Consider the following 8,706-nt stretch of genomic DNA (forward strand, 5'->3'; position numbering starts at 1 on the left):
AGGGCTGGACGAAATTCTAGGGGAGAGAAATTGAAATTTTTAGGTTTTGATTTTTAGTTAAATTGATAGTTTTAGTTAGTTAAATGTGTTTAGAAATTAAATTGGGCAAGAAATCATTAAATTTTCACAATACCCACTCTTGGCTGGATGCTCAATGCTGTACAATGATGATGAATTGATTTTATTCTAAGGGAAATGAAGAGAAAATGATGAAAAACGATTAAACGTGATAGAAAAACAAAGTAGAAAATTAACCGAGTTAATGTCCCATTTTTGGCCGAATTTTCCAAGGAAGGGAGTGAGCTGATTTTGTTGTTTTTAGAAGGTTATTGGCTGATATTTAATGGTTAGAAATGTTGGAGAGAGAATGGGATGATTTAGAGCTAAAATGGAGCGCGTTAGCAATTTATCGGGCAAAGTGCCAAAAATAGGTTAATACCGCGTTTAAGCCGTTTTAGGCTATTGCATTTCATACCATGCATTAGTATAGGATTTAAGTTAATTATATAGTGATTTAGCATCAATGTGATGAATTGTGTAAATTTTTGTAATGTGTCTAGGAGGAGAGCCTTCCGGAAAAGGCAAAGAAGTCGTACCCGACGAGTAGTGATCGGGGCGCTTAGAAAGCTTTTAGTTTGTACAAACGGTGAGTAAACTTATTATTATTGTAAATTATCTAGAGTTTATTTTAAATGCCCTTTATGTATTTTATGAAATGAGAACGAGATTAAAACGGGATTTTTGATGTTTTAGGAATAAATGTGACAAATAAAAATATATTGTATTGATTATGAAATTGAGTAATTGGAGGCTACAAATTGACTTGAAAAATATATATTTTCCTAGGAATGGCTTATGAGAAATGAGTATATGTGGCTATATTTTGTGAATGCATTGGGAAATTTATGTAAGTTGTTTTACTATGCAGGCTGGATAAATAAATAAAAGCCACGTTATACTGTCGAAATTTTATTAAAATTGGTGGGTTAGTCACTGCAGTGACGGGTTTCCGTGGACTGCCTATTAGAGGGGCACGGTAAACCCAGTTATATAGTTACTCCGGTTGTAGAGGCGAGGAGGGTAACTCCCGGGGTAGTATTAGAGCTCACTTCACGTCGAACCCCCACGTGAATGTGTAACTCGGCCAACGCCAAGGAACGGCTGGTTTTAAAAATAAAAATGTGTTTCACGTGTGAATATTTTAACACCCTTGGCGGACTCGGTTAGATGCCTCGGCCAAGGTATCCCCGAGGATTAGTTTTGGCTTGAGCCTTGTTTTAATAAAAGACATAAGCCTTAACAACTGTTTTGGTAAATTACAAATATTTTATGGTTTAAGAAATAAATTGAAAACATTATGAAATGGGTTGAAATTTGTTGTTTAAACTTGCCTCCATTTTACTCGCCTTTAGATATTTATGATAATGTCTGTTTACTCATTGGGATTGCAAAATCTCACCCAACTCCTTTCCACCCATTTCAGGTTCAGTATAGACTGTAGATAGCTGATCTCATCGAGGACTACCATTGGATCTGCATTTTCCAAACCGTAGGTTCACAGTCCTCTTTACTTTTGTTTATTCGGGGGCCCTCTTGTTATTGTAAATTAAATTAAATATTTTGGCTTACTGTATTTCAGTATGTATAAATTTATTTAGCTTTTACGCTATAAAAATTATTCACGTATAACTCTATAAATATTGTTTTATAAGAAAATAGAATATTTTCCTTAATATTTCTTTTATTTTCTTATTATATTCAAATAACCGTAATTTCGTTTTAAATGAAGATTTTAGACTTTTAAACTCATTTTGAATATGAATTATGTGTTTTGTACTTGTATATTACGTTTTAGCTAGTTTCGAAATTTTTGAGAAAAAAATGACCAAAATACCCCTGTGTGGCGAAAATTTTATTTTGATTGTTTTTGATCTAAAATAGTATATATTCTCTAAAAACTCGATATTTAACAATGATTGCTCACAGGAAAGGAAAGAAACTGATATGTAAGCCTTGCGGGGTTCCGGTTGGCATTCCGAATAATGAGTGTCAATCGGGACGTCGCGACGATTGTCATGGGCCTGAGGGAGATTCCGGGTCGTGACATACACAATATGGAGTTTACATGGTGAACATGATGTTGGACAATCATCAAGAAGTAAAGATAGAGTTGAACCATATGCTAGTAATGGGGAACATGGGGAATATGGGGAACCTACATATGAAAAGGAAATAGAAAATCCATATACTAGAGTGGTTAGGGATGCTATAGGTCCGGAAGTTGCTTTCAATTATAGTCATGATAATCAATCAAGGTTTGTGGAAGAAGATCCAAATCCAAATGCAATCAGCTTTTACTCTTTGTTAAGTAATGCAAATGAACCTTTGTGATCAGGTTGCACAAAGCACACAATGCTTTCAACTGTGTCACAACGTTTAAATGTTAAGTCAAAGTTTAATTTGAGTGATTCATGTTTTAATCGACTGTTGGAGATAATAAAGAATATGTTGCCATAAGATGAAACTTTACCTACTCACTTCTATAAAATGAAAAAAAAAAAAAGGTAGCAAAACTTGGACTTGGATATATCAAAATTTATGCTTGCAAAAATAATTGCATCTTATTTTATGAAGAAACTGCTGATTTGGAGCATTGTATGATATGTGGGCATCCTCGGTATAAACTGAAAAAATCAAGTGTGAAAAGGCAGAAGAAAATACCTTACAAGATTTTGCGTTACTTGTCCCTTATACCAAAGCTTCGAAGGCTTTATATGTCAGGTAAAACTGCTGAACATATGACTTGACATGCACAAAACCAAAGTCATGATGGAGTCCTCAGACACCATATTGATGGTGAAGCTTGGCAACACTTCAACCGCACACTTGAGTTATTTGCAATGGAACCTCGAAATGTCAGACTAAGGTTATGTGTTGATGGTTTCAATCCTTTTGGACAGACTGCGAAACATTATTCTGTTTGGCCAGTAATGCTCTGTGTGTACAATTTATCCCATGGATGTGTATGAAACAACAATATACATTTTTTAATGTGGTCATTCCGGGGAAGAAAATTCCAAGCTAAAACATAGATGTTTTCTTGAGGCCTTTGATAGATGAGTTGAAAGTATTGTGGATCGAGGGTGTTGTCAAGTATGATGCATATAGGAAACAAAATTTTTAACTGAGGGCAACATTATTATGGACAATTAATGATTTTTCTACTTACGGTTTGTTGTTAGGGTGGAGTACTCATAGTCGATTATCATGTTCATATTGTATGGAGCGTTCTAAGTCTTTCATATTGGATCATGGTAGGAAACCTTATTTTTTTTTCTTGTCATTGGCAATTCTTGCGACTTAATCATCCTTTTAGGAGGCAGAGAGACAAATTTCTTAAAAAAAGAGTTGAGCATGACTTCTCATTTCCTCGATTATCAGGTGAAGAAATATTGTCACGTTTGAATTCGCTTCCTCATATCCCATTTGGAGCAAAATGTGGTGAGTAGAAGATTTCGGGTTATGGTATAAGTCATAATTGGGTGAAAAAGAGTATATTTTGGGATCTACCTTATTGGCATACGCTTCTTATTTGTCACAATCTAAGTGTGATGCATATTGAACGTAAGGTATTTGAAAATATATTCAATACAATGATAGATGTTAAGGGAAAGACGAAAGATAAAGATAACTTAAAGGTACGACAAGATTTAAAGGTGTATTGCAAGCAGCCAGAATTAGAATTGGTGGCAAATAATGAAAAAATTTTCAAGCCTAAGGCTTCATACACTTTAAATAAAGAGAAAATAAAAATTGTTTGTGCTTGGGTGAAACAATTGAGATTACCTGATGGCTTTGCGTCGAACATATCTCAGTGTGTTAATGAGATTGATTGTAAATTTTATGGGATGAAAAGTCATGATTGTCATTTTTTTTACAACGATTGCTCCCAATTGTCTTTCGTGATATAGTGCCTCGCTCAATTTGGGATGCGATTACTGAGATGTCTCATTTTTTAAAAGATTTATGCACAATTGAAATACCTGTAGATCATATGAAAGCTTTGGAAGGAAAATATGTAAAACTATATGAAAACTAGAAAAGATCTTTCCTCCTGGTTTCTTTGACTCTATGGAGCATTTGCCAATTCATTTACCTTACGAGGCAAAGGTTGGTGGACCCATCCAGTATTTTCAAATAGTTTGTTAGAAGAGTTTAAGGTACTTATTAAGTTTTATGAATATTGTGATTTTTAGGTTTTAGCAACATTTAAAAAAGAAAGCAAAAAATTGAGCCTTTGTTGAAGGATCTATATGTGAGGCTTATATGATCGAGGAAATCTCCTCATTTTGCTTATGGTATTTTGAATCTATTGTGTGAACAAGATTAAATCGAATGCCACGTAATGATGATGGGGGAGACGTGGACTTTCTTGGTCGTCTTTCAATTTTCACTCATCTTGAGCGAGCTTTTGGTCTATTAGATAAAACTCGATTTTTAGATGAGGATGAGTTTTAAGCTGCTGAGCTATATGTTTTAATGAATTGTGAAGAAATGCTCCCATATATTAAGTAAGTACCATTCTACTATAAACTCAAATGATTGATCATAAGAATGAACTTAATTTGTAAATTGTGGGTATGATGATAAGATATTTGATAAAATGGTGAAGAGAGATGTTGTGCATATATCGGAAAATGAATTGGAGAAAGTACGTGATGCAAGATTTATGAAATGGTTTAAAAATTATGTAAGTTTACGTAAATTAGAAGTGAACTTTTAATAACAAATATGCATTAATTATGTAATTAATCATTTTTTATCTTGTATTTCATGTTCGTAGGTTGCAAAACGTAAGGATGAAATTGATCCACATATACTTGAAATCTCTCATGGTCTAGGACGTATGATAAGTTGTTACAAAGGATACTTTGTAAATGGTTTCAAGTTTCACACCTTAGATTACGGATAAAACTGTAAAATAATGAATACTGGGGTATGCATAAAAGGGAGTTTTTACAATGATTATGAACATAACTTTTATGGTATTTTAGTGGATATAATCGAGTTGGAGTATTTTGGTATCAGAAATAGAGTTGTGCTATTGAAGTGTCATTGGTTTGATATTGAAAAAGGTATTAAGGTAGACCATTGTCATGGTCTTGTTGAAATTAAACACAACTCAATACTTGCCACTAATGAACCATTTGTTTTAGTTGGACAAGCTTACCAAGTTTATTATAGTAGTTATCCATCAACCAAAAGAGATCGACGTGATTGGTGGCCAGTATTTAAAACAAAAGCTAGGAGTAGATTTCACATTCCTAATAATGGAGATAGAGAAAATGAAATTGATTTGAATGAAGAAGTATACCAAGAAGACGTGTCTATTTCAATTAATATTACTCCATCGGAAGAACTTGATAACTTTACAGTTTTAGCAAGTGGTGATTATGAAGAGGTGAATCTCTTGATTGAGGATGAAAAAGATGACATGCAAGGAGATGAAGATGAAGAAGATGACATGGAAGGAGATAAAGATGAAGATGAAGATGAAGTTGAAGACAAAGATAAAGAAACTTTTGGTGATGATAATGATAATAATGAAGAACGTGAATTTGCTTATTGTGAAAGTGATTGATGATCATAGACATATATGATATTGGTTTTGTATCTTTTGTTACACAGTTGTTTAACTTTAATTTTATAATATTGAAAAATCTTGACATGTTATAAAATTATTATAGTTTATATTTATAATTGTTGAAATGAATACTTTATAATGGCATCTTTTATTGTACAAATGATTAGGAATTTCTTTTGATTGTTGTAAATAGATAATTTTTATAGTTTGTTTCAATTTTTTTAAAAAAATTTATGTATGAATTTTAACAAAAAAATATTATAGGAACAATAGTTAAAGGGAAGCATTCAAAATCGAGACGTAGAACAACAAATGCTTCTGGAATTATATCATTGCCTACAAATGCTAGTATGTTTCCTGATCTATCCATTCAACCAAAGATGTAGCAGGTCAATAATGATGCCCTTTGAGCCACCTTCTTTGTTAGGTGCATTTGCAGAGCAAGTAGATAATGAGACATCTACTCACGATTCTCGTAAATCCACATTTATTGATTTAGGTGCAAGTGTAGATGATACATCTTCAAGGTCAAAGGTGTAAGGGGCCTAATGTAGGATTACAGACTCCCGTAGATCCATTCGAAAAATTACACATAACTCTTATTGGAGAGAGGTATGTTATCTTGTATTATAATGAAATAGTTATATTTGTTATATATTTTAACATGTAATAATTTTCTTTTATCTTGTACAAGTATTTTTTTTTAGCAAGGTGTCACGATTACAATAACAAGGATCATAAAAAATCACTTCCACGATCCATGGTTGACATAGAGAAAAGTCTCTAATGACATAAAGGAGTTAATGTTTAAAAAATTTTAGGTACTATGTTTGTTATTCAATTAAATTATAACTTTTTGTTTTCAATTAATTTGTATCAATTTTTTTAGTTACTCTATTATTTTGATGTAGGAAAAATGTGTTTGGCTTATAAATCATGATGTTTTAGTTCGACGAATATAGGATAAAATTTGTTCTGATCGATTAAGAAACATGCATTCAAAAGAGAGGAATAAAGCAATGACAGAAGCCAAAACAAACAACATTAGGGATTGCAACGGCATGTCAAGGGAATAAATCACAAATGAAATTTAGGATGCCCTTATTGATACGGTATAGGGTACAGATGAATGGCAAAACAAATCGATAAAAGCAAGGCAAAATCATTTAATGCCAAAAGAAGGAAGCATTCTAAAGCACACTGACGGTTCAGTTCAATTTGTTGCTCATGCAAAAAGAATGGTATGAATTAATCTTACTTCACATTAATATGTATGGTTTTCTTTCAAACTAAATTTAAATTGTATATTTAGTAGTTTGACTTTGGTTTTTCCTTACATGTTATTTATATATATGGATTATGATTGAGTATATATAGTTGTAAATAAATGCAAGCAATTGAGATAGAACGAGATGTTAGCTTTTTGGAAGTGATCAATCGCACCCACAAGCATTTAACGGGTCATAGTGATTTTATAGATAACAAGTCTAAATCTACGAGTTTATGTACAAAATTGATTAATTTTTACTTCAAAGTTGATGACATAATTGAATACTAATCTTTTAATTTTTTATGTAGGAAATGTATAATTCTATATTATCGCAGAAGTATGGTGAAGATTCATCTTCTCAGCCAAAATTCAATCCGCATGCTTGGACTGAAGCAATTGGAGGGATGGAGACTACACACATTCACGTGTATAGGTTTGGTACTTGTGTGCTTGTTACAGCTCTACTTAGTGGAACACACAGCAATGTAGCAACATTTGAGTCTGGGTGTGGCCTTATCAACTCAAATGCTACCAATCCTGCAATTGCATTAGAAGAAAAAGTGAAAAATCTGTCAAAAACTTAGGTAAAATACGTGAGAAAATACGTGAAGAAATTAAGAATGCAATGACGAAAAGTATAAGTAAATTTATGGCACGTATGGAAATAATGATCGTGACTAATGCGCTTTCAAAACAAGAAAATGTGCGTACTTCAAGTTCAAATCTTAACAAGTAGGAACGTAACATTTTATAATATGATATCTCTTTTTCATTGCTAAACTTGGATTTTTTTAGTATAGGTATTTAATAGCACATTTAGCTTTATATTTATATGTGTTTTTGAAATACCCCATACTTTGATATGGTGATAAATAAAGTTGATCGAATGCAAATTGAGGTCAATTAAAATGTTTAAAAGCGATAAAAGACAAAAGGAGTAGTTTAAGATAAAATATTCCGCAAGTGAGAAAATAACAATAAAATAATAATAATTTTATCGGAGGAGAATTTGTGAGATAAAAGGCGATTCAGAAGTCAAGTGAGGCATAATAAGGTATTTCATGTACCAAGAAGACAAGATAAAATTTTTAAAATAAAATAATATTTTATTAATGAAATAATATTAAAATATTAATATTTAGCCTGATGTCGAAGTCAATCAAGAAGAAGGATCATATGGTTGATCCAAGTGGGGGAGAAGATGACAAGCCCGACTCTATAAAAATATTTATCATGACATACATGTGATGGATAGCATGTTTGCATGCTAGGAGAGTCTTGAAAAATTTACAAAAGTCGGTATCGTACCTAGAGGTACAATAAAGTTGATTTAAGCCTCGAACTAAATCAAATAGAGAATTTACGATAATATTAAGAATTTTAAAGTCCCAGAATGGTTTAATATGGTGATTCGGAGTTCGAGGATCAATTTGGAGTCAAACCGAAATTTTCGCTATCTAGGGGTAAAATGGTCATTTGCCACCTGGGGACAAAATGGGAATTTTTTGAAAAGATTTTTGGCCCCATTTGACTTATTGGAGTAAGATTTGAGGTTTAGAAGTGAAAAATTTTAATTTCGGTATAATTTGGAGTAAAAGGGTAAAATGGTAATTTTATCATCTGAAATCAAAAATTTAATTTTTCAAAGGATTTTGATCAAATTTAATTATTTGGAGTGTGAAATGAGTATGAGGAGTGAAAATTATGCATTATGGCAAATTTTCAATTTTTGGGGTAAAAATGTAATTTTTGAAAAGTTCGGGGGCAAAAGTGTAATTTTGAAAAATTTGCT

The sequence above is a fragment of the Theobroma cacao genome, chromosome 10 (genome assembly GCF_000208745.1).
Source record: "Theobroma cacao cultivar B97-61/B2 chromosome 10, Criollo_cocoa_genome_V2, whole genome shotgun sequence".
Lineage (NCBI taxonomy): Eukaryota > Viridiplantae > Streptophyta > Magnoliopsida > Malvales > Malvaceae > Theobroma > Theobroma cacao.